This window comes from Callospermophilus lateralis, unplaced genomic scaffold (genome assembly GCF_048772815.1).
Source record: "Callospermophilus lateralis isolate mCalLat2 unplaced genomic scaffold, mCalLat2.hap1 Scaffold_83, whole genome shotgun sequence".
Lineage (NCBI taxonomy): Eukaryota > Metazoa > Chordata > Mammalia > Rodentia > Sciuridae > Callospermophilus > Callospermophilus lateralis.
Window position 1 is genome coordinate 6,328,786 of NW_027516368.1, and position 24,837 is coordinate 6,353,622.

The window sequence follows — 24,837 nt, forward strand, 5'->3', positions numbered from 1 at the left end:
ATAAAAGCTAAATATATCACAAAATGTAAACATACTTAAATATACTTTTAAAACGAAGTGTTGTAACTACTTCCCACCACTATATTCTGACATGTGAGGGCATCCACGTGGATTTCTTCTTTTTCTTTTTTTAAAGTTTATAAAATAATATTTATTTGGCATCCAGAGAGAATCCATTCAGTGAAATTAAAATTACCTGAGTATACAGAAAAATGTACTGTTTTTATTGGTGTAAATCATTAGCAAAAGATAAGAATGGAATTGGATAGACATTTTACTGTGGTTATAAAGTTTAAACAAGAACTTTTTGAAATTAAATATAGCATCAATGACTTGAAAAATGTTCAAAGTGAAGGGAATTGCTGGCAGCAAGTCTACTTAATAACATGTTGTAAGGGTGTGTGTCTGTGTGCTTTGTGATTTTTAAATTTCATATATATATATAAAGATATAAAGTGCACATATAGCAAATAACCTTGCAGTATTTTAGAAAACCAAACACACCTGTGTAACCAAACCCCAGGTCCTAAAACATGTTTGCAATATTCCTGAAATGTTATGCTCTATACCAACTATTAGTTTAACTTCCCACAAAATTTACTAACATTTCACTTAAAATAGCATTTATATGTTCTCAACTGTTTTGTGTTTTATTCAAAAGTGATCATAGGACATGAATCCATTTGGATATTACTCTGGATTTAATTTTTTTCTCTTCAAATTCATACATCAAAACTCTAACTCATTCCTCACCCTGCAAAGACATATGTTAAAGTCCTAGCCTCACATTTGATAATTTTTTGAGTATTTTATTTTTCCACATCCCCAGGAATATGTGTTTACTATCTTCACTGTGAGATCAACTTTATTTTCCAGATTGTATACTTTGTCTTCATTATCTAATGTTTTTCTTCCAAGTGATCTAGTCTGTTGGTTATGTTTTTTATTGGCCTTGTTTATAACCTAACCCACTTCCATCTTGAGACACTGCAGTCATTGTCATAGCCTTCCCTATACAGTAGACCCTAACATTTTGACAATAGACAGGGCCTAGAAGCAGCTATGTCTCAGAGCAGGCACCACAAAGAGAGTGTGAGACCCACTCTTTCAACCTCATCTCTGTAAGACATTGCATCCGTCTTGGGTCACCTCCACTATAATCTCAAATTCACTGGGCTATTGCCACTACCACCTTCAGTTTCAGTAGCATATATTGAGGGACACCAGCAGGGTCTGGAAGCCCAACATCAAGCTGAGATGCAGATAATCTGCATGAGAACTAAAAGAATATAGGGAAGAAACTGTAATATCTCAGACCCACACTGCAAGAAAGGAAGACACATAGACAACATGAAAAAACAAGGGAGGAAAGTACCCCGAACAAACCAGGATACTACAAAAATGAAACTCCTAGACAGCAAAGTTGGTGAAGTGTAAGAGAAGGAGTTCAGAAGGTTCATAATTAAAATGATGTTTGAATTAAAGAATGACCTAAATGAGCAAATAAAAGCAAAAATTGATCACTCCAACAAAGAAATAAGAGAACAAATATAGGCAGCAAAATAGTATTTCAAGAAAGAGACAGAGACTCAAAAAAAAAGTCAGAAATCCTTGAAATGAAGGATACAATAAGCCAAATAAATAATTCTTCTCTTTTTTTTTTCTGTTACAATAGTTGTCATTCTTTAAGGAAATACTAAATGCCAAATGATCTCTAATTTCTATATAAATAAACTTCCCCAAACACCAAAGCCAGCTCTAGTCCTTCTCTTATTGGATCTTCCATAATGACATATACTACGAGTGCCTTTTATGAAATACCACTTTTTAAAAGGCATCTGTGGGGTATTGAAAAGAAGAAAGAACACTTCCCATTTTCCCATGCCTATCACCAAGCCTAGAGTAGCATTGCATATATACAATACTTCTAAATAGTTGTTGCTCAAGATAGTTTTGAAAAGCTCAATAAGACAGTTTTTTTTTTATTTTCTATAAAGAAGAAAAATAGTATCTATACCATTGTGCAATTTCTTTCCTTTTTTTTCTTTGTTTTGAAACAACAAATGTAGCTAAAACAGCCATGGAGCTCAGCGCTCGTTAAAACAGATTGTAAAGCTGAGCTAGTATTGTGTGTTTTTATGCCAAGTAAAAATTGCCATTTCTTTGAAAGTCCTCAGGTAAATACAATAGGTACACTACAGACACATATTGCTTCTTTCAGCTGTTTCACATTATCTTCAAATAATTTTTTTGAGTACATAATTGTTCATGATGCTGTTTTACATAGCCAGTCCCACCTTTGTAGGAGTTAGGCAATTTTAAAACATCTACTCACCAAAGAATATTGATTCTGATTTCTTGTTAAATTTTTATTAATATTATGGATACACAGTGCTGGAATGTTCTTCATTCTAATAAGTCCTAGGAATAATGCAAAAGAAAAAAATTTCCTTTTAAGTTATGAGACATCTAACTATTTTTCATAAAAATTTATCTAGGCATATTTCTCCGAACATCCTCTGTTCCACGATTAACCTAATTAGTACTAAAATCCTGGAAGATGTTTTTGCAAAACTAGAGACAATATAGTGTTGCTTCCTGGGAAGAAGTGGCAAGGGTGCTATGTTTTGTTTAATACTTCTATAGCCTATAAAGAATCTACTAGGCCAAAGGGATGAATTCTTGCCTGAGGAGAAGCAATATCCCACAGATATTCTACAGCTCTGTTTTGGTTGCTAAGGAAAATGCCTCTGTAAAACTAACGCTGCAGGCCTCTCAAATTAGAGATGCCATCAGCCATTATATTAATACTACCACACTTTAACTTAATGAAATGCATTTCATGCTGTTGTCACAAAATGAACTTGAGAGAAGCAGCACAGTATAAATATAAATGGTGCAACATGGAGAAATGCCTCATTCATGTATTATAAAAAAAAATGTATTCTTTGTGTACTTAAGCATGAATTGGTACCAAATTCAATGTCTTCTCTTTAGAATTCATACCTGTACATAATTTTCCTCTAATTTATTGTCTTATGTGATAAGTTTGCAGATAACCTATATACTATGCAAAGGGGAATTGTATCTGTAAAATTTTGGGATAAGCATATTTGTTGATGGATCCCTGAGGCTGAACCAGGTGATAACACAAAAGGATCAGAATTCAAACTCAAAATTGGAAGGTAGTGGGTGGCCCCTACACTTGGTTCACAAATATTTATGTTTGTGAAAGGTCTTCCCAATTCATTTACAGCACAATTTCATTTATGTCAAATATCTTGTCATTCTCAGTAGATTGGAGTACCAGCACAAAGTGCCATCCAAATATGAGAGGTGTTACCATGTGTGAATAAAGATACTGCATGCATGAGATATTCTCTGCATCACTTAGAGTCAGGTCATGGCTACCTCACTGAAGCATTGGTGGGAGAGAGAATTTGAGCAGATGGTGGTGCACTGAATCTGAAAAAGCTATCACATTTCTGACCTGGAAATCTGGCAATTAGGACGGATGAAAAATGAGTAATCTTCTATAAATGAAAGAAAAAATTAGGGTCCATCTTGAAGTACCATGGTAAAGGACTTTCCAGTTACTCATATAATGGAGAGGTATAAATCTCAGGATACAAACTTTGTGTTCTTTTCTTTAATAGCATCTCATAAAACCTTAGGTTCCTCACAGTGTTTCTTGAGGAGGGCTTGCAAAGCCAGAAAGAATTTCAGATGTGCTCCTGGATAAGCCATAAATCTCTTGGTTCTGGTTGTGTATGGAACGATAGATTGTATTCTACTTGTGGGTGTGTTATGTGTTTGAGTATAAGAATGCAAAGGAGAACTTGACTTTGTTGCATGACTGAAGAGTAAGTGGTCTTTTAAGTACTTGTTGATTCACTCTATCAGTCTTCTAGTCTGTAAAGAGTAGATCACCAATCAGTTAATTCAAATATAAAGGTCTCCAAAGAGAGCTTTAAAAGGCAAATATAAAATTAATTCAGCTACACTAAAAAATACACAAATTAATTTGGCTTTGTAGCAGAATTTGCTATGCAGGAAGATGATGTTGGCAAAAGTGTAGTGGTGGTTGACTCTCAATAAAATGGTAATAATTTCCTTGTTTCCATAATCTACAGAGTATTTATTAGAGACAACTATTCAGGATGTTTTTAAAATATCTGGGGATCAAACATTTGGAAATTATAATGTGGTATAATTTTCCATAAAAATGTGGCCATAGTCTTGATGTGTCATTATCCTATCCACAGTTAGGTTGCACTAGGAAAGTGGAGTAGGTTGCTGAGAGACCAAAGAAAATCCCCTGAGTTGTCATGAGAAATATAGGGCTTACTGAAACTCAATGACAGGAAGAGTCCAGTGGTGGCCAGATGGATAGGTAATGCTCTGCTCCCTATCACTCTGGAGGGAGGAGTCTTACAGCTTAAGCCACTTAAGCATTGACATCATTTGTTGGCTTTGTTTGAACAGGTGGCTTTAGTGTACATGAAGAAAATAATATTTATTACTTGCTTGCTCAGTTCCCAAGCCCGTGGGAGGAAGTCAGTGGGTTTGGGAAGAAACTTCTCAGGGTTATGGCATTTGATTTCCCTTCTACTTTGTCAAGGAGCATACACACACACACACACACACACACACACACACACTCATATATCTTTCTAGGATTTGAGTAAAAGACATGATGGATTCATTGGCAGCTTCCTATTTCTTAGTTGATAAGTACATCCTTTGACAAGATGCTGCCAAGATAGTACCATTTAGTGACAGGCTTCAAATGTGGTCTGCCAATGCAAACCTTCCTAGGTGATTAGAATTCTTCTGTAGCAGGCTAATGGATGGCTTTAATCCCTTTTAAGCTGGCTATAAACGTGTAACGCTTTGCTGAGTCTGCAATATAACCTTTAATAATACAGTCTTATACCTTATCTTGTATGTGTATTTCCAGGATCCAATCATTAGCATGATGACTGATTTTTCCTGAGGTCTGTTTTAATGCTTGCATCAACTGCAATGGGAGTATTTGGGAAAAGAAGGTAAATATTTCACCTTCAATTGCCCTTGTATCATAATAAATGACATACATATATTGATGCTGTTTCATATGTGTTTTGCATCATAGTCATTTGACCTACTGGTCATTTCAGGCCACCCACAATGGTGCTAATCCTAAACAAATCTTGAAAGGCTCTGGCATTTATTTTTGGCTCTTTTCTCCAGTTGAATCCTGAATTAAAATAGTATTTTGGCAAAAAAATGAAATTCCCAATACCACCTCAGCTATAACTCTTTTCTGTCCAACAAACCTTACCTGACCCCATGTTTCCCTTCCCTTCTAAGGTTTTTTGCTTTTCAGAGAAAAGCATACTGATAGATTGAAAAAAAAAAAGCCAAGATGATAAATAGCTTCAGACATAGGGCTTCCAGTAGAGATTTCATGTTAATATCAAGCCCTGTAATAAATGCCTCGAATTAAAACCTTGAATTATTAAAGATGGCACTTCATAAAATGTGTCTGGATACTTGGGGAATATTTTGAAGGAGTTCCTCTCTATTTATTCCAAACATGTCCAGACACATTGCTGTCTCCTTCAACTGTTTATAAGGACCATACACATATTTAAGAGCAACACTGAGGTTTCTACTTTTTCTGATATTAGTGTTCATATATCAATGTATGCAAGTTAATACTGGCTAATGATACATAGGGAGGATTATTTTATTTAGGGTTTAAACATGATTTTTGCTCATCTTAAAAAATATGCCTCAAATCAAAAGTATTTGGGCAGACTTGACCAAAATGACTTTGTAATCATATATGTATTTTATGAAAATATTTTTAAATAATATTCTCTAAATTTATGACTGTACATAAGTATGTATGTATATATATATATATATATATATATATATATATATATATATACACATACATACACTTCAAATACACATGTATTCATAAATGAATATAAACAAAAGTATGTGTTTACATATATTGGGAAAATAAAAATGCTGCCCTCTGGAAGTTTTGAATTTTGCAAAGTTGTAGGAATTTATAAAGGAAATGTACATATATGTCCAAAATAATTATACAGATTTTGTATAAATAAGAATGATACAACATACGGTCATAGAGTTATTTTATTTACTGTGTCTACTTCTCACACCTATAACCAACTTCATCAGTTGCGTAACAATTAGTGTCAGTAAAGCCAAATGCTAATTTGTTCTTAAAACTCGAACACATATATAGCAGCAATGTGTTTTTCATGTAGACACATTCACAGTAATTTCTTTGGAATTTCACATAGCCTGCTATTTGCCATCTTCACAGAGATTGTAATTTTAGAGAATAATACACTGTTATGATGTTTCTTTAAATATCAAGATACCTTAGAAAACAACATAAGACTATGACAAGAACCACAGAAAAATAAATAGAATACCTCAAAAACTTGGACCCTAACAACTTTCTGCATATTTTATAAACCTTTTAATATGTCTTACTCAAATGGTCCCTTTAAATAGAAGCTAAGTTGGGTTGTGGTTAGCATTTTTCTCTCAAGCTGATCTGTTCCTGGCAGCTCTCGGTGTTCCACAGGCATGTATGCCTTTCCTATTGTGGCACTGGCAGCATTTTGAGCATGCTGATTTCTGTCAGAGACCTCCAGGGAGCATCCTCCACTTGTCATGTGAAATACACATTGAAACACTGAGTTTGGCAGCCTTCAACCATTCAAAAGAAATGTAAAATCTTGGAGATTTCCTAGGAGAAAAAGAAGGAACAACTCAGTATAGAAAAATTCAGTGGAAAATAGATTTTCTGACTCCTCATTCCCTTTTCAGTCAAAGTGATAAGTACAAGTTCTGAAATCCAGCTAGTGTGGCAATGGGGACTGCTATGTCATTTGCCGAGTCTATTAATGACTTGGCCTCATTTAGCGACGCACACCGCAATGAAACCTTACATGACATGGCTGCAGCACTCTAAAATGAGGTTCATCAAACAAATACTCTGAAATTATTTCATCCATGGACTACAGTCATCCTTTAAATTAGGAAGTCTGCTGTTGAATAGATTTAAAAAGTTGGGTAATTTAATGCTTTAATCTTTGAAAATTGACTAAATTCTGTTCAGTACACTAAACATCTATTATGTACAAGAGAGACAAAACTTTAAACTTAACTGTTAAAGTAACTAATTTTTAAGGTAAAATCATGAAAATTTTGATTACAGGCAAGATAGAGTAAGCACACCTTATCCTGATTCTTTTACCACAAACTGTTTTAAAATCTGGATGGGTGTATTAAACAGTTATTAGAAGACTCCAAAAATTAAACAGTAATTAGCAGATGGATTGGAGAGTGTCAGAATATGAAGAATCATAGAAATGGCAAGAGGCTTTTCCATTCAAATGAAATGTGAGTTTTAGTCAGCATTTTCACAATTGTGACAAAAGATCTGACAAGAATAATTTTAGAGGAGTAAAAGTTTATTTCGGGGCTCATGGTTTCAAGTGCCTCAGTTGACTCCACATGATCTGGACCTGACATGAGGCAGGACATCATGGCAGAAGAGTGTGATGAAGGAAAGCAGTTCAGCACATGGAACCAGGAGACAGGTGGGGGGGAGAGAGGGGCCGAGGGAGAGAGAGAGCACTCCCCCCTCACTATGGACAAAACATAAACCCCAAGGCCATGCTCCAATCTCCAACCTCTATGACACCCTGCCTGTCTACAGTTACCACCCAGTTAATCTTTTTCAGAGGATCAATGCATGATTAGGTTGATACTCTCATGAACCAATAATTTCACCTCTAAAACTTTCTTGCATTTGAGCTTTGGAGGGGGGCACCTCAGATCTAAATCATAACACTATGTGGTACTTGCCAGCCTGGACTCAGAGCATCTTGAAAGCTGTCAGTGGATGTCAATGTGGAAGGAGAGGTTCAGTGCCGCAGTCCGGCTGCAGCAGAATAACCGCGGGGTGACGAATAACTTGTGTACGTTGATGCAGCAGAAACAGGAGCCCTTTATTGTAGAATAAGAGCAGTATTTAAACATTTTACACAGCTTATCTAATTAGCATAAAATAGATACAGCAGTCAACCAATAAGGAATCTCCACACTTAATGGCTTGCTTTTGTTACTTCACAAACCACTCCCTCTGGCATTTGGCCAGGTGCCATCCAGACTTGTTTACAGACTTTAACATTTCTCTGGCAAAATAACAGGTGCCAATCTGACTTGTTTACAGACCTTAACAGTTCAGAAATGCTCTTTTACTGCCTTGAAGAGAAGGGAAAAGAATTTTCAATAGTGACATTGTCTATAGCCTGGGCCTGTAGCCACTTAAAATTCTAAAGATGGGAGAATGATTTGGATCAGAGAAGTTCTGGTCCTAAGCAGGTAGAGTGAATCTTTGTTGCCTTTTTATGTTTTTGTTCACCTCCCATTTGGCACAAAATATGATTTCAGTGATACAAGAATTCAGCAGTTAATGTTAAAAAGACCAGCTCTCTGGCTAGGGAATGAAAAGTCAAACTAACAAAAGTTCACAAATAAAAGGAAATGAAACTATATGCTCCTGAACAACAAATGTGTCAAAGAAAAAATTGAAAGGAAAATTTAGAAAATGCTTTGAGACAATGGAAATAACGACACAGCATACCAAAATTTATTAGGTAAAGTAGAATATTTCTAAGAGAGAAACTTATAGAAAAAAAATACCTACATCAAAAAATATGAAAGACCCCAAATAAACAACCAAATGTTACAACTCAATGAACTAGAAAAATAACACCAAATTTCAAAGATAATAGAAGGCATAAGGAAGTAAATAGAAGGAATAATAAAGATCGGAGCAGAAAACATATTCCATAGAAGCTAGAAAAAATGAATTAAAAAAGATAAATGAAACTATTAGCTGTTTTTAAAATATAAAATCAACAAATATTTAGCTAGGCTTAAAAAAAAAAGAGAAAATTCAATGTCAGAAAGAGAAGATATTACAACGGGTACCACACAAATATAAAAAATCACAAGGGAGTAGTATGAACGATTATATGTCAACAAATCTGATATTTTCAAAGAAATGTATAAATTCCTAGACAATACAACTTATTAATACTGAATCATGAAAAAGAGAAAATCTTATCAGATTAATAATGAGAAGGAGACTGGACCACAATAATAAGTGTCTCTTCAAAGAAAAGCCCAATATAATAGATTTACTAGTGAATTCTACCAAATATTTAAAGAATAAGAATCAAACTGTTTTCAAAAAAAAAAAAAAAAAGATGAGGGAATACTTCCAAACTTATTTTATGGGATCGCATTACCCTAATAACAAAATACAAGAAAATTACATGCCAATATTCCTGATGCACTAAAATCTAAAAATTACCTTACAGGAGGTATAAAAGCCTACCTATGTTAATTTCAGAAATATGTGAGAAACTAAACCTTCTTTGTCCTTTCTCTGTAGCTGTAAGTTCAGACAATAGTGGTCTAGACTCCTGTGGCAAGGGATACTAAGATATGCTTAGCATGCAAAATGTTCAGGCCTGAGTATTCAGTACATTACTTTGCTCTTCAGTCATAGTATAAAAACAAAGACTAATGACACCTGCGGCTTAGATGTGCCTGTCCCTAACTCACAGGTGGCACCGATCCAACCTGGAAAGGGGCACTGAGGTTTCCTAAGGTCTGATATGATCCACTTTCAGTAAACTGCTAGTCCATATTTAGGGGACGTAGAAGCTTACACCTTTTACATCCTAAGAAAATACTGCGGATATTTTCACTGTGTACCCTGTTTTGGATTTCTCTATAACTTTTGGAATAAGGAGAGCTTTTTTGCCTTTTCATCATTTTAAATATTTTTATAGGGTATTAGAATGGTCATTAAGTCTCTCGCATTATTTCAATTTTTATTTCAGCACTGGGGATTGAATCCAGGGTCTCATCATGCCAGGTAACTCCTGTATCACTGAGCTATAGCCCCTATCCTCCTTATCTTGTCATTATTTCAGTATTCTCAAAAAAAAAAAAAGCAAACATAATTCTACTGGACATATGAAATAGAGGCAAAACAATGAAAAATAGAGATGATTGAGAGAAAGAAAAACACATTGATAATCTTGAGGAGAAAACGGCTGGTATTTTCCTTTTTCCATCCCAGATTTAAGCAGTAGAAATTTTAGAACAATGGAGGTAATATAACCTAAGAGTTAGAAATGTGATCAGATTTTCTTTTCACATATTTCTTCCTCCTTAACTGGACGGGTTTTGCCTTTTAATGATAAAGCTTCTTGTAGAAAATAAAGGCTAGGAATATCCAAGGAGAGCTACCAATAGCAGATTCAATGTAACAAGTTTGGGCTTTAAGTGTAACAATTAAAGAGGATCTATAAATTTCTTTTGACCTGATCAATCAGATATGTCCGTGGAAATAGGATACAAGGCTCTAACTGAGATATATTCAAGAATTGTTGTTCTTCAGAACTGCCTCACAGTGTGTTTTCTAGAGACACACGATGGTTGGCATTAAAGAGTGGTGTCAGATACCAATTACACTAACATTGATAGGGTCTGTTTTTCCTTATACAGTTAGAAGAACTATTTATCCCATGAATATCGCTTCTTTCATTTTCTGGAGTCACTAATTTTTATCAAGAACAAGGATCAAGAGGTTCAATTTGATCTTAGGTACATGCATCCTTGGTATCAAAGGCCATGGACTTCTTCTTGATACCTCAGGGAAAGGGATTAGGTCATTTGAGAAATGCTTCTAATAAAGGATGCTTCAGTTGTAATTATGCAGGAACTTTAGACATATTCACCAATAACAGTCCTTCATTTTTAAATAAACTAATTGTCACTTGGGTCTCATGGGTATCTCTGTACCAGGCTCTTTGAGCTGTTAGCAAAAAGAATATGATAAAAACTCTATAACTAATATAGAAACAAACTTTCCACTTAGAAATAATAGAGCAACTTCCATATTTTTAATTAAAAGATTCCAAAACAGTTTTACTTGTTCACCCATGATTTCATTTTAAGTGAGTGGCAAGCTTGACAACATATATTTTAATGCTAGAAAATGACTTTTACACAAACATTGTTTTGAGATTATCAAAATAAGTTTTGAAGCTAGAGACTCTTCAGTAAAAAGTATTATCCTAGTTTATAAATTTAGTAAATTGAAGATCAAACTCATTTTAGTGACAGATTAAGATGTAGATTTGGTTTAAATGTGTTGGGAGTGAAGGGTCTGTTTTCCAGTGCTGACTATGGTGTAGCAACAACTTAGATCTCAAATGTCCCTGTTTACATCTCAGAGAATGAGTTTCCACTTGTCTCTTTCCAAGAATATATTCATCTTAATTTTCTTATTGGAATGATCACTATTTTTACAAAAGCTGTCAAGATTTAATAATCCAATACACAGCAACAGCATTACAGCCAAACTACAGCCTAGGATGAAACTATGGTATAATAATAATTTTTCAGGATTGCTAATAAAATTGTAGACAAGTCAAATGGGCTCTTATAAAAGCAAATTTAGTAGTCAAAATTCTACACGCATCTGGACAACATGTTTTGCTCTTTGAAAACGTGATTGAATAGTTCTCAAGAGTTGAAGTCCATTGCTTCCTACAGCATTCAGATTTGAGGGCAGTCAGATTTGCTTTGTATTTCATGTATAAAGTTCAAATTGCTTTTTCAGCTCTCCACAAAAAATGATACTTTATACTGCTTAAAAGCTTATGAAATTATATCCTCTTAAATCTTTACTGCAATTAAGGAGATCAGTCAGACTGTGCCATGGTACAATGCAGTGGGCAGCAAGAAAGAAGCAGAGATAGAATGAAGGAATAGGATTGGCCTGTAAGTAGGTAATCCATCATTTCAGAAATTTGAATTGAAAATATTTCAGGAAGCCATTAAAAGCTATAACAAAAATGGATATAGGGTATATAAAATATAAGTCATCATATATTGAAGTCATATGAATAAATTTTTGTCCAGCTTGATATTCAGTAATTTACTCAAACTAAATACAATAGCTAACCCTCTCACTGACAAAGGTGTCTATATCCTGTTTATTGAAAGGGTTGTTGGGAACCATAAGCAGACCCACATATGCAGCCAAGTGTATTTCATGATTCTTTGCCTGAAACAAACCCTTTGGCATTATTGTCATATTTCAGATGAATACCTAGTAAAGACCTAAAAAGTTTGCATTCCTGATTCACCTATGAAAGCTGCTAGGCCTTTACTTTTGTATGTTTGCACACTATGTGAATTGTGTTGTTGTCCATAAGTGTATGTGTCCATATGTCATGTATATGATATAAAAATTGGCAGATATATAAGGAGCGCACATAGATTTTATAAAATGAATCCAAATGCCTTTTCTTCCCATGATTTAAAATGGTTCAATTTAAATTGGGTAACAGATGAAAGTAAAGATGTCTTTAAAATTAAACTTTACTCACAAGTCTCTCTAGGTGGTCAAAGAATTAATAAAATGTTGATGCTATAAAAAAAAGTTTGCATTCCTTCAGTGTATCACAGATCAATGATAAAATCAAAACCAAAATACAAATAACGCAATTAGCTTATGAGCTTCTGTCTTTATCACTTTATTGGAGATTGAAAATCATAAAATCTGGTTAATTGCAGCCATGTAGTTGGATTTTATTAAATATTATAAACTGTGTATGTATATACATACAAATAGTGACATACAGATATTTAAAGACTAAATTTAATAAATCTGTACTCATTTTTGTTTATGCACTTAAGGAATTTGTATTCAAAATTGAAAATCATTTAAAGGAATGTCATGCACATTTATTTAAAATGATAAATTACGATTGTTACATTTAAATTCGATAGTTTCATGCAGCAAGAATTGCTAGTGGGCTCAATATCCAGTGTTCATTTTCAAGGTTTTTGTTGTTTGTAATTAAAAATCAAAATCTTAAAAAGCTTCCTTTTCTACTTTTTATTGGTATTTTTCATTTCTTAATAATCATATAATTTAAATCTGATAAAGCTATATTTCTGAAATTACTTATTTTCATAGTGATTCTTTTTGTGTTTGGGTAATTTAAAAAAAGAATTGTGTTGATTCTATCATTCACTACATAGAAGAAGTGGTGAATTACTGCACTCCTGCCTGCCTTTATTTAGTCCTGTCTTTATCTCATCTTCAGGAAAGAAATAAAATTCCATAAAAAGATGTTGTAATGTGTTCATACCCAATGCTCTTTATCTTTCACATGTTTTTAAGAAACCCAATTGAAATGTCTTTTCTTTGTTATGGTTTTGGTTTGCTTAGATATTAAGTTTAACTAAAAATCATTGAACACATTTTTTATTAAAAAAAACTTGTTATTTTTTAAAATTACCCATCATACTGTGGAAGACACAGAGATAAATAAAGCATGACCCTTGATCCCAGGGCACATGCAATGTGGAGGGAATAAATAAGATTCTAGTAATTCTAATAAATATCCAATTTCACCATAATAAATAGAATGTAAAGTCTGTAAAAAATTTATATGGTTTTACAGGGAAGAGATATAATATTCCTCAAAGAACTTAAAAGCAGAAATAATTTGCCATTTCTATCAAAATCCAGAAATGAAATTGTCATGATGATAACAATAATTACAATATGTTATACTTTAAAATTTATAAGATACTCAGAATCACTATCTCATTTGCTTCCTTACTCTTGTAGTATAGTCAAAATAGCTACATTTATTACCAGTTTAGAGATAGAAATTTGGTGACTGATGTTAATGAATGTTTTAAAATTAGTAACAGGTCTAGATTCTTAGCTCCTAAATAGGCATAATTTTTATATCTAAGTATAAACGGTCCATAAACAATAAAATAAACCTTTCTATCTCCCTAAGATGTTCACAGGGAAGTTAACTTTATGATCATATTTATGTATCTCTCTCAAATATTTTGAAAAATACATTTTCTATTAAAAAACAAATAATCCTGAATAATTTATGACCATAAGAAGTCAAGATTTGATTTTCTATCTTTCTGGACAGATGGTTTCCTTAGCACAGCCTAAGATCATTTGAATGGTGTTTTAGCAGATTGTCAAAAACAAAGGTAAGTCCTAATTAGATATTAACCACCACCACATTGTTTATAATATATAGGGTAATGATTCTAAATGTTAATTTAAACCAATCTCATCAACACAAAATTTATTAAACAAATTAAACATTAACTATATTAGAAAGATATAAAGGACCCTTGAAATTACCATGTTCAATCTTCTTGTTTTTCAAACTCTAAAAAATTTACCCATTGCTTATGAAGTCACATACTTGATTAATTATTTTCTGAATATATTGCCAGTGTTCTCTTTATAGACAAATTTAGGGTGCTATGATATTTTCCTACATATTTCTTTCATTTTATGTAGTCCCTAATTAATTTCCAACATAGCCTAGCAAGTGCTAATACAACATGCCAGATTTGTGCTAGCCTCATATTTAAAAAGAAATATTTATTGACCCAATAATTTATTCCATGTATTCTTTAAGTACTTAAAACAAATTGGATGAAAATACCAGCTCTTTAAAAATGTGTTTTTCTGTTTTGTTGTCCCTCACTAAAAACTATTGCAGTAGTATGGGTTTTGATTATTCCATCTGAGAGTAAGCATTTCATGAACTATATTGTTGAATAATGGGAACATTAACATTGATACTCACTACAGTGCCAACAAGTATATCATGTAGCTTTCTTTGACCCCATTTGGAACAATGTGCAATGTGAGGCCCATGCATGTAAATAACCAATAAAAACCTTAGAGACAGTAAGTGGTTATCTAGACTGAAGCCCCGGTCTGTATGAGTAGAACTTTGTAAAAATAAAATAGCATGTATTATATTGCAAGGTAGAATGATGGAAATGGTCCTTCCCATGAAGAAGGCCAGTATTTTAGTGCTGCCCATGTTTAGAATTCTTTGAAACTTTTCTATAGACTATACCCAGTTATTTATCTGCACATTGGACATACTACTTCCATTGCATTTATTTTGAGAGGACTCTAAATTAAAGAGTGTGTACTACCTTCTGTTTCTCTGTTTTTACTCAGCATGTTACTCTTGTTATCTATGAGATTCATTCATGTCATTGCCAAGAATTAGCAATTTGTTCCATTTTACTTTTGAGTAATAACCATTGTGTGTGTGTGTGTATGTGTGTACACAATATTTAGTTTATTCTCTGGTGACTGACCATTTGGATTATTCCCAGAGTTGGTTGGTATCAATAACTGCAAGAAGTTTTATTATATGAGTTTTTGTTGGGCAAGTTTTTATTTGTTGAGTTAAAACCTAACAGAGGTATTACTAAATTATAAGGCAGGCATATACTTAAATTTGTATGAAAAGATTGATAAAATGAATGCTTAAACACATTTTCATTTCCATCTGCACTATACAATATTTCAGTTCCTTCATGTACTCACTAGCACTTGGTATTGTCAGTGTTTTATCATTTTAATGATTTTCTTGTTTGTACAATATATTTCATTTTAATTTTTCCCCAATAACTAATGATATCATCAGGAGATTAAGAGTCACTTATCTATCTTCCTTGGGAAATATCTAATCAAAATATTTTCATGATTTTTACAACATGTGGCGATAATTAATTTAATTTTACTATTATTCTACATGTGATTCTATGTATTCTGGATGTAAGCCATTCACCAGATATTTGGCAATTTTTTTCTGTTACTCTGTGTCTTTTTTATTTTCGGCATGCAGTATTTTGATAGTATTTTCTTAAAATTTTGTGCTCTAATAGAAAATTTTTGACTGATCCAAAATCACCAAGAATTTATCCATTATGTTTCAAAATATTTTATATTTTTACTATTTCTTATTGTCCTATAATTTATTTCTATTTAATTTTTGCACAGATTTTGTCATCAGGATTTAAGAATATTTTGCACATCCAATTGTTTCAGAAATGTTTCTTAAAATATTATATTTTTCTTTAATGCGTTAGTTTTTCATTAATGTAACAAATACCTTACATAACAACTTATAAAGGAAAAAAGATTCATTTTGACTTACAGGTTTAGAGTTTTCAGCCCATGGTCATTTGGCCCTATTCCTTTAGGCCTATGATAGCACATTATAGTGGGAATAATTGGTAGAGCAAAAGCACTGATTCATGGCCATAAAATGAAAAATGGTAAGAGTGGGGTAACACAATCTCCTTCAAGAGCATGACTAAAGAGTTGCCACTATGGAGTGACCCAAAGTCCTCCTATGTTATGATTTAGACATGAGTGTCCCCAAAAAGCTCATGTGTTAGCCAATGCAAGAATTTTCAAAGTTGAAATGAATGGATTAAGAAAGCCTTAACACAATCAGTGGATTATCCACTGGAATGGATTAACTGGGTGGTAACTATTGGCAAGGAGGATGTAGCAGGAGGAGGTAGCTCACAGTGAGAGTGCCTTTGGAGTTCATATTTTGCCCCTAGAGAGCTCTTTTTATCTCCTGATAGATTGCCATGTCCTAAGCTACTTTCTTTCTCCATATCTTTCTACCATGAAATTCTTCATAATCTTGGGTCCAGAGCAATGAAGACAGCCATCTATGAACTGAAATCTTAGAAACTCTGAGTGCCAAATAAAAATTTTCTTCTCTAAAGTTCTTCTTGTAAGGTCTTTTGGTCACAGCAAAGTCCCACCTCCTGAAGGTCCCACCATATCCTAGTAGAACCCAGCTAGGAACCAAGTGTTCAATGCATGGGCCTTTGGAGTACATTCAAGATACAACTATGACATCTATTAAATTATTTATACATTTTTATGTTGAAAATCACTTATCTATATTTGCATAGACATATTTCTCAAATATTTCATTGCATGGATCTATGTTTTCTCTCCTTACATTAGGGTCATAATTATCTTGATTATTATAATTTTGTTGAACATTATTATAATTTTATTGAATTTAATTGAATTTACACAACCTAATATCGAATTCAATATGTTGAATTTGATATTAGGTTATGTAAGTCCTCCCAAACTTTTCTTCTTGACATACTACTTCCATTGCATTTGTTTTGAGAGGACTCTAAATTAAAGAGTGTGTACTATGTAAGATGTAATTATTTCTAGGTTATTTTCATATGCATAATGAAAAAGCTAAGATTTATAGATATTAAATAAGGCCCAGAGTAGCTGATCCAGGAATTAAGCTCTGTCATAATTCTTGAGACTATTAGTAACTAACAACTATCCAAACCAGTTGAATTGTTATTTAACTATTTATCCACTGAAAACATAAACCTACATTCACTTTTAATATATTTATTGTCAGCCATAAACAAACTATATTAGTTGTAGATTTATTGTAACATTATTTCATGACTAACAATATTTTTGTTTATTTTCCTTGTGAAAAATGCTGCTTATATTTGAAAAAAAGTTTATATAAATCAGACTTCTGTAATTTATGAAAATGTGAAATGTAACACTGCTGTGAGTAACTAATGATAGAAATGATACTGTTTAAAAATTACCAAGACAAACATGATATATTTCATTATGATTTCAAGAAATGTATAGTAGAAGAAATGTATTTTAAAATTATATTAGCTCACTTAAATCAATTTTTCTCAGTATATATCTAAAAACATTCGATTACTTCTGTTCTAGAAAGGACCTAGAGAAACTTGCCCAGCAATCATAAAGGCTGCAGTTGTCTTGACAGCTGTCTTACTTTGCTTTGGGTTCATGTGTCAGGAGTAGAAGGTATGAAGCTTAAACTTCTCAATCATAAAACTGGCAGTTGATGGAAAGTCAAATATGGAAAACACACATTCCATATTAGAAACAATAACCGTTTGAATACAAATGAGAGTGATTCACATTATACTGACAATTAGAAAAGAAAAGCAATATTTCTAATGGAAGTCTGAATGAAATTTTTTTTTAAAAAAAGATGATATGCAAAAGAAAAGCATCACCTCTCACAAATCCTTTTTGTGGCTTTTATCTTTTAGTCAGATTTATTTATAAGAAATTTGCAAAACTAATTTAGTTACATTTGTAGCTACCAAAAGGATTTTTTTTAATTTGTAGACCTAGTCAGAATTAATGCATTTTTTAATAGTTCTTAATCTGCACAATGAAGAGCTGGAGTTGATGCCATGAAAGGCCCTCGGTTTTTTGTTTGTTTGTTTGTTTGTTTTTAACATATCATCATATCATGCTTTGGAGATGCAGTGTCTAGCCAAAGTTACTATGTATAGTTACTGAGGTCTACACAGAAAATTAAAGTGAACACTTCACACAATTGCTTTCATAACTTACATTTAACATCATGTTTAGGCCCCAATTTGCTGCGTATTTATGAGTGAAAAGTATCTAATAAACTAGTTTGTTCCATATTATTCTCTTAGGAAATAACTGGTATTCCTACTACCAGATCTGGGGTAGTCTGAAGGTATGAGCATTTTGGGGATAATTAAAATTGTTAAAATTCTACTTCATCATAATGCATTATTAACTGAATGTCTGAAAAATAAATCCACAGTATGTAATTGCTCCTCTCAAGTAATCAAGGAAACTTCTCTCACTAAAACAAAAAATTTAGAAACTATTTCTTATTTTGAGATCCACCCAACATTTTTATGGGTCAGGGCAACAATGACAAAAAAACTATTGATCCAGTTTGTTTGACATATATAGGCAAAGAATAGCCTCTGGCATAATAAAACCTGTTGTTACATTAATTCATAATATAAATATGAACTATATTCAAATACAGCTTCCTTCAAGCCAATATTACTCATCTACCTGGAAAGTAAATCAGAATTGAAGGCATTGTCTTTATCTTGCAATTCAATTTCTACAGGTGTGCAAGGCCCGACAGGCATTACTAAAACCCTGAGTATAGCCAGTGGTATCTATAGATTAATTAATTTTATACTAACAATTAGTTCCAAGGAAACCATGGATTGATGTTATATGATTTGTTTGAAGCTCTTTGACTTTACAAATATTTTTTAAATGGATGTAAATTAAACCATACATTGGAGAAAAAGTTTAATATTGCCCAAATTTTTCAATACTTTTCTTTTGAAGGAAAAGGAAACTCAAAAAAAAATTTTGCTTAATTTACTCAAAATTATTAGTAATTTCTTGAAAACTAAAATACACTTAACGACACTTTTTAAATTTTAAAATGAAATCAGTTGAACTATAATTTACAAATAAAATGCATGTTCTTAATTATGTAGTTTCATGAGTTTTAACACATTTAATCATCTATGTAGCTATTATTTCAAAGTATTACTCATTTTTATTATCTGAATATATTTTAAATATCCATTAGTAGTCAATTCCAAACTCCATCCACTCCTAGCAACGTACACTGGATTTGCCTTTAATAGGATGATTTTTGGCTTCTTTCATTCAGCATATTGCTGAGATTTCATGTATATTATTGCATAAATATCACTAGTTTTTGTTTATTTCCTATTAAAATTTTTTCAATGTAAACTGTTTTGTCTTTTCATAGTAAATTACCATGCTTAGAAAAGCTTACAGATCTTCATTTTTAGTAATGCATCATTACAGTGAACATAACTGAGTTTGAATATTGGTTCTTCCAATTATGAATAAAATATCTATTTGCAAGCCAGTCAACTCCTGTCTCTGCTTTCTACAAAATGGAGAAGCCACTGCTTTTCTTTTAACATTACAATAAATATTAAATGAGAAAATGTATAAGGTATCTAGCACACAGTACATAGTTTTGGCCTTCAATAAGTATAAACTTTTCCATGTTTTCCTAGTAATCATTTCTTTGAAGTCCAGGAACTCATTTCTACAACCCTGTAATTATTTTGCCTCACTACAACCATAAAGTGTAGAATTCCTCACATAGAACTTATAAACTATACTTTTTTCTTAGTGCTAGGAATTGAGCTCAAGGCCTTGCATGTGGTAGGCAAACACTCTCTTTACCAGTAAGCTACACTGGCAGCACTGTAAACATTTGAACAACACATGACTATAATAAATACAAACCTGTAATCTATATTCTTTCAGAGTTGCATCAAACCTACAACTACTGCTCTTTGCAGCCTTGCTTATAATAGTAGTCATTCTCATTCATTTATCATTCATTCATACACAGTATTTATCCCAAGCCTATCATGTGCAGATGCTCTTGAATCCTCATTTTATTCAAATCTCTGATGGATTTAACAAAATTAGAAGTGCTTTTATATTGATTCTTTTTAGTTATATATAACATTAGGATAAATTTTGACATAATCACAAAAACATGGATATAATTTGCTCTAATTCAATTCTCAGCAACTTCTCCTCTTCTCCCTCCTCGTCTTTCCCCTCTACTGGTCTTTCTGCAATTTTTTAATTTTATTTTTAAAATGTAGTATCTTGTGGATATACTTGATGTTGGGATTCACTGTGGTATATTCAAGTATGCTTTTCATGATGACCTTTCTAATGTGGTATTTCCTGCCATTCTTTCCCATTTGCATATTTTATTTTCTTTGTTACCTTATCTTTGTACAAACACAAACACGCATGGCACACATGGCTAGTTTCTCCCAACAGTGAATATGATTCATGAGGACAGGGATTTTTTTTTTTTGGTACATCACTACATTCTAAGTACCTACAAAAAATGTCAAGTGAAAAATTAAACTCAGGGAGGGACCACTTATAGATAGAGTCAATGGGACTACAGCTCTGATGAAAACAACTCTCATAACTCAGTTCTCTGGAATGAGCTGTCTTTCCCATTGATCTCAGAACAGACTAGAGTAACTCTCTTTCTGCTACACTGCTCTCTTTGAATGATTCACAAAATTTGAATAACTTATGTTTTTCTTTTCTTCCTCTGCTCCCTACAGCTCTTCAAACTAAGGTTAAGTTGCTCCCTGATTCTCTCTCTCTCTGTTGTACAAAGTAGTTCCAAGTCATCTGTATCCAGATGACTCACAAATGATAAAGCCACCAATTCTAGTCTTGATGTATATTTTGGTGCCGTTCCTGTCGTATAAATTTATACTTTCAAAGAATTATGCTCCGACAAGCTTTTTCCAGGAAAAAGACAAAAGTAAATGTGCAAAAATTTCTATTTTCAGTAACTCCAGAGCTTGAATTGGTGATTTTGAATAGTAAAATATCTTGGACAAATCATTTATAACTTCTTCCTTTTACTTCTCTTCAAAATAGCATTAATCCACCAAAATCAAAACAAATATGTTTGTAAAAAAATCCATTTCAGATTTCCAATGGAAGATTTTTAAATCATGTTTAATTTTTAAATAGAATTTAAATATCATGTTTGTTTTTAAAATAAAATTTTAAAACAAATTCAGGTTTGGAAATGTAGAAGGAAAGAGAAATTACTGTAAGTGTATTTTACAGTACCATGACCCATGATTTTCTACAGATATCATTTCACAAAATTTCAATAGATATGTATCAAAGTAATTAGTTTAATTTTTTAATTATTATTTGGCACAGTGGGAGTGGAATTTACACTGATATTTTCCTTACTGAAGCTGGAACCATATTCAATTAAGATAAATTGCATTTTGCTCCAAAAAAGTGCTTTGTATTTACTGTACCAAAATTTTAACAGGCTTATAAAGCAATTTTTTTTTCTTTCATATAAGAAAATGGCACTCATGTTTTCTGAATTCCATGTTTATATGATGTGCCTTTTCATTTCTCTTACACTTGAAATTTACTGACTTCTGGGCCCAGGAGGTAAAGTATATTTATCTTCACATTTTCAGGATTTGAAAAGGAATAGGAAGAAAACAGCTAAGATGTTTTCTTCGAATTAAATTTGTAAAACACTTTTGCTCTAGATTTTAGCCTTTACAGCAGGCTTAGGTGAAAGACAAAGAATAATTCCACTTTTCCTTTATGAATTATTTGTAATTTTGAGAAAATCCAAATGCATGAAGTTTGTCTTCATGACAGGATCTATTGATGACTAACATGAGTTCAAATTTGTCTTCTCTAAGCCTAGAGCTGTTCATCCTTTTGTTTTCAATTCGGAGAGGAAGTTCTTTGTTCTCTGACAGTCTCTAGCCCAGATTTCAAAGGTAGGGCGTCACATTTTCTCTGTCATCAATGTTAGTGGAGGTGCAGGAGCAGTGTCTCAGATGTAAAGGTAAAAACGTTCCAGGAGACCTTACAGGTCCCTGATTGTGCAGTTGGCATATGAAGGCTTCATTAATTTTTTTTCCAGACAAATAAAATCAAAGGAAAAACTTCACATTAAGGGAACATTTTGTGTTAACACAGAGGTATGAACTTATTCTGGGAAAGATAAGAATTTCTATAAGCTCTCAGATAGGATTTATGAAGGAGATTTAAAGATGCAGCTGGAAAAGTAGATCAAGGTCACACTGGGAAAGTCCAATAAAAAATACACAACAAGCTACAGAACTTAAACTTTTTCTTCCATGTAACTATCCTTTAGTAGCATTAAAATCTAATTTTATTTTAGAAAAGTCAACCAACAGGGATCTGAAGAACAATATTAACCACTACATAAATGATCTATTATGCCAAACTTTCTGCCACAATAGGGCAAAATTTTCCCCTTCTTTCAGTTTTCAATAACTTTCACCTCACTTTCCAGAAATCTCTCATTAAAAAACTCACAAAGATCACCCACAGATGTATTAAGATCTTAAAGCTCCTGCAAGGCATTTTATGCTTTCATTAACACTCTTTTAAGAGCCCACTGCCTGATTCTAAAGTCACTCTAATATTTTAGGTATCTACTATAACAGCACCCCACTTCCAGGTATCAAAATCTGCATGATATGCTTTCTATTACTGTGCAATTTGTTACGTCAAAACTTTGAATCATAAAACAACAACAAAAGACTTTATCTCACAAAGTTTCTGTGATTTGGGAACTGAAAGTGGTTTAGCTGGGTATTTTTGGATAAAGCTTTCTCATAAGTTTAGTCAAGTTGTTGGTTAGGCTTCACTTTTGTAACAGGAATGGAAATTCTGCTTTTAAGTTTAGTAATATTTTTTTTAACTGGTACATAATAATTTTACAGATTAGTGAGTTTCATTGTGGCATATTCTAACATATGTAGCATAATATGATTTATTTCACTTTTCAATACCCCCATTACCTCCCCCTACCCCATTCCCCTGGTTCCCTTCCTCTGTACTAAAGATACCCTTATACATTAATGAAATCCTCTTTTCTTTCCCTCTAGCTTTCACATATGAGAAAAAACAAACAGTACTAATGTTTGTTTGTTCATTCTAACTATACTAATTTTAGACTTTCTGACTCTGACTAACTTGACTTAATATGATGGACTCTGCTTCCATCTATTTTCCTGTGAGTAACATAATTCCATTCTTCTTTTATTTGAATAATACACTATTATGTGTATACACCACAGTTTTTTATACATTCATCTGTTGATAGACATATAGACCAATTCCATAACTTAAGTATTGTGAATTGTATATTGATAAACATTGGTGTGCTTGTATCTCTAAAGTGTTCTGATTTTATTCATTGAGATAAATATCAAGAAGGGGTATATTTGGATCATCTTGTACTTCTATTTTTAGTTTTTGAGGAACATCCATACTGTTTTTCATAGTGGCTGTAATAATTTACATTCCCATCAACAGTGCATAAGAGTTCCCTTATATCTGCATCTTTGGCAGCATTTTTGTTACTTGTATTTCTGATGATGGCTATTCTGTCTAGGGTGAGATAGAATCTCAATGCAGGTTGATTTACATTTCCCTGATGACTAAAGATGATCAACATCTTATATAATTGTTGGTCATTTGTACTTCTTTTAAGAAGTGTCTGTTCAGTTAATTTTCATGTTTATTGAATAAATTTTTTCTGTTATTGTTGTTGAGATTTTTGAGTCATTTGTATATTTAGGATATTAAGCCTTTGTCAGAAAAGTAGCTTGCAAAGATTTCCTTCTTCTCTGTATACTGTCTCTTTACCCTGTTAACTTTCCTTTTCTGTGCATAAAAATTTGATATATTCCATTTAGTGATTATTGCTATTGTTTCCCAGAGCTATAGAAACACTTTTCAGGAAATAACTGCCTGTTATGTTACAATGTTTTTCCTATTTTTTCTTCTACAGTTGCAAAGTTTTTGTTCTGTCTTGGGTCTGTGATAAATTTTGAATTAATTTTTGTACAGAGTGTGTAATAGGAATCTCATATATACATTAAATTTTATTCATTGAGATAAATGTCAAGAAGGGGTATATCTGGATCATATGGTACTTCTATTTTTAGTTTTTGAGGAACTTCCATACTGTATTTCATAGTGGCTATAATAATTTACATTTCTATCAATAGTGTATAAGAGTTCCTTTATATCTGCATCTTTGCCAGCATTTATTGTTACTTGGATTTCTGATGATGGCTATTCTGTCTGGGGTGAGATAGAATCTCAATGCAGGTTGACTTACATTTCCATGATGGTTAAAGATGATCAACATCTTTAGCATCATTTGTTAAGTAGTCTTTCTTTTCTCTAATATCAGTTTTGACACCTTTATCAAAACTCAGGTGACTAGTTGTATGGGATTCTCTGTGTTTTGTACTCTGTTTCATTGTGCTCTATGTCTGTCTCTCTGTCTGTTTGTTTTTAACCAGTAAGATGCTGTTTTTGTTACTACAGCTGAATTGCATAATTAGAAACCAGATATTGTGATGTCTCTCTTTGTTTGCTCAGGATTTCTT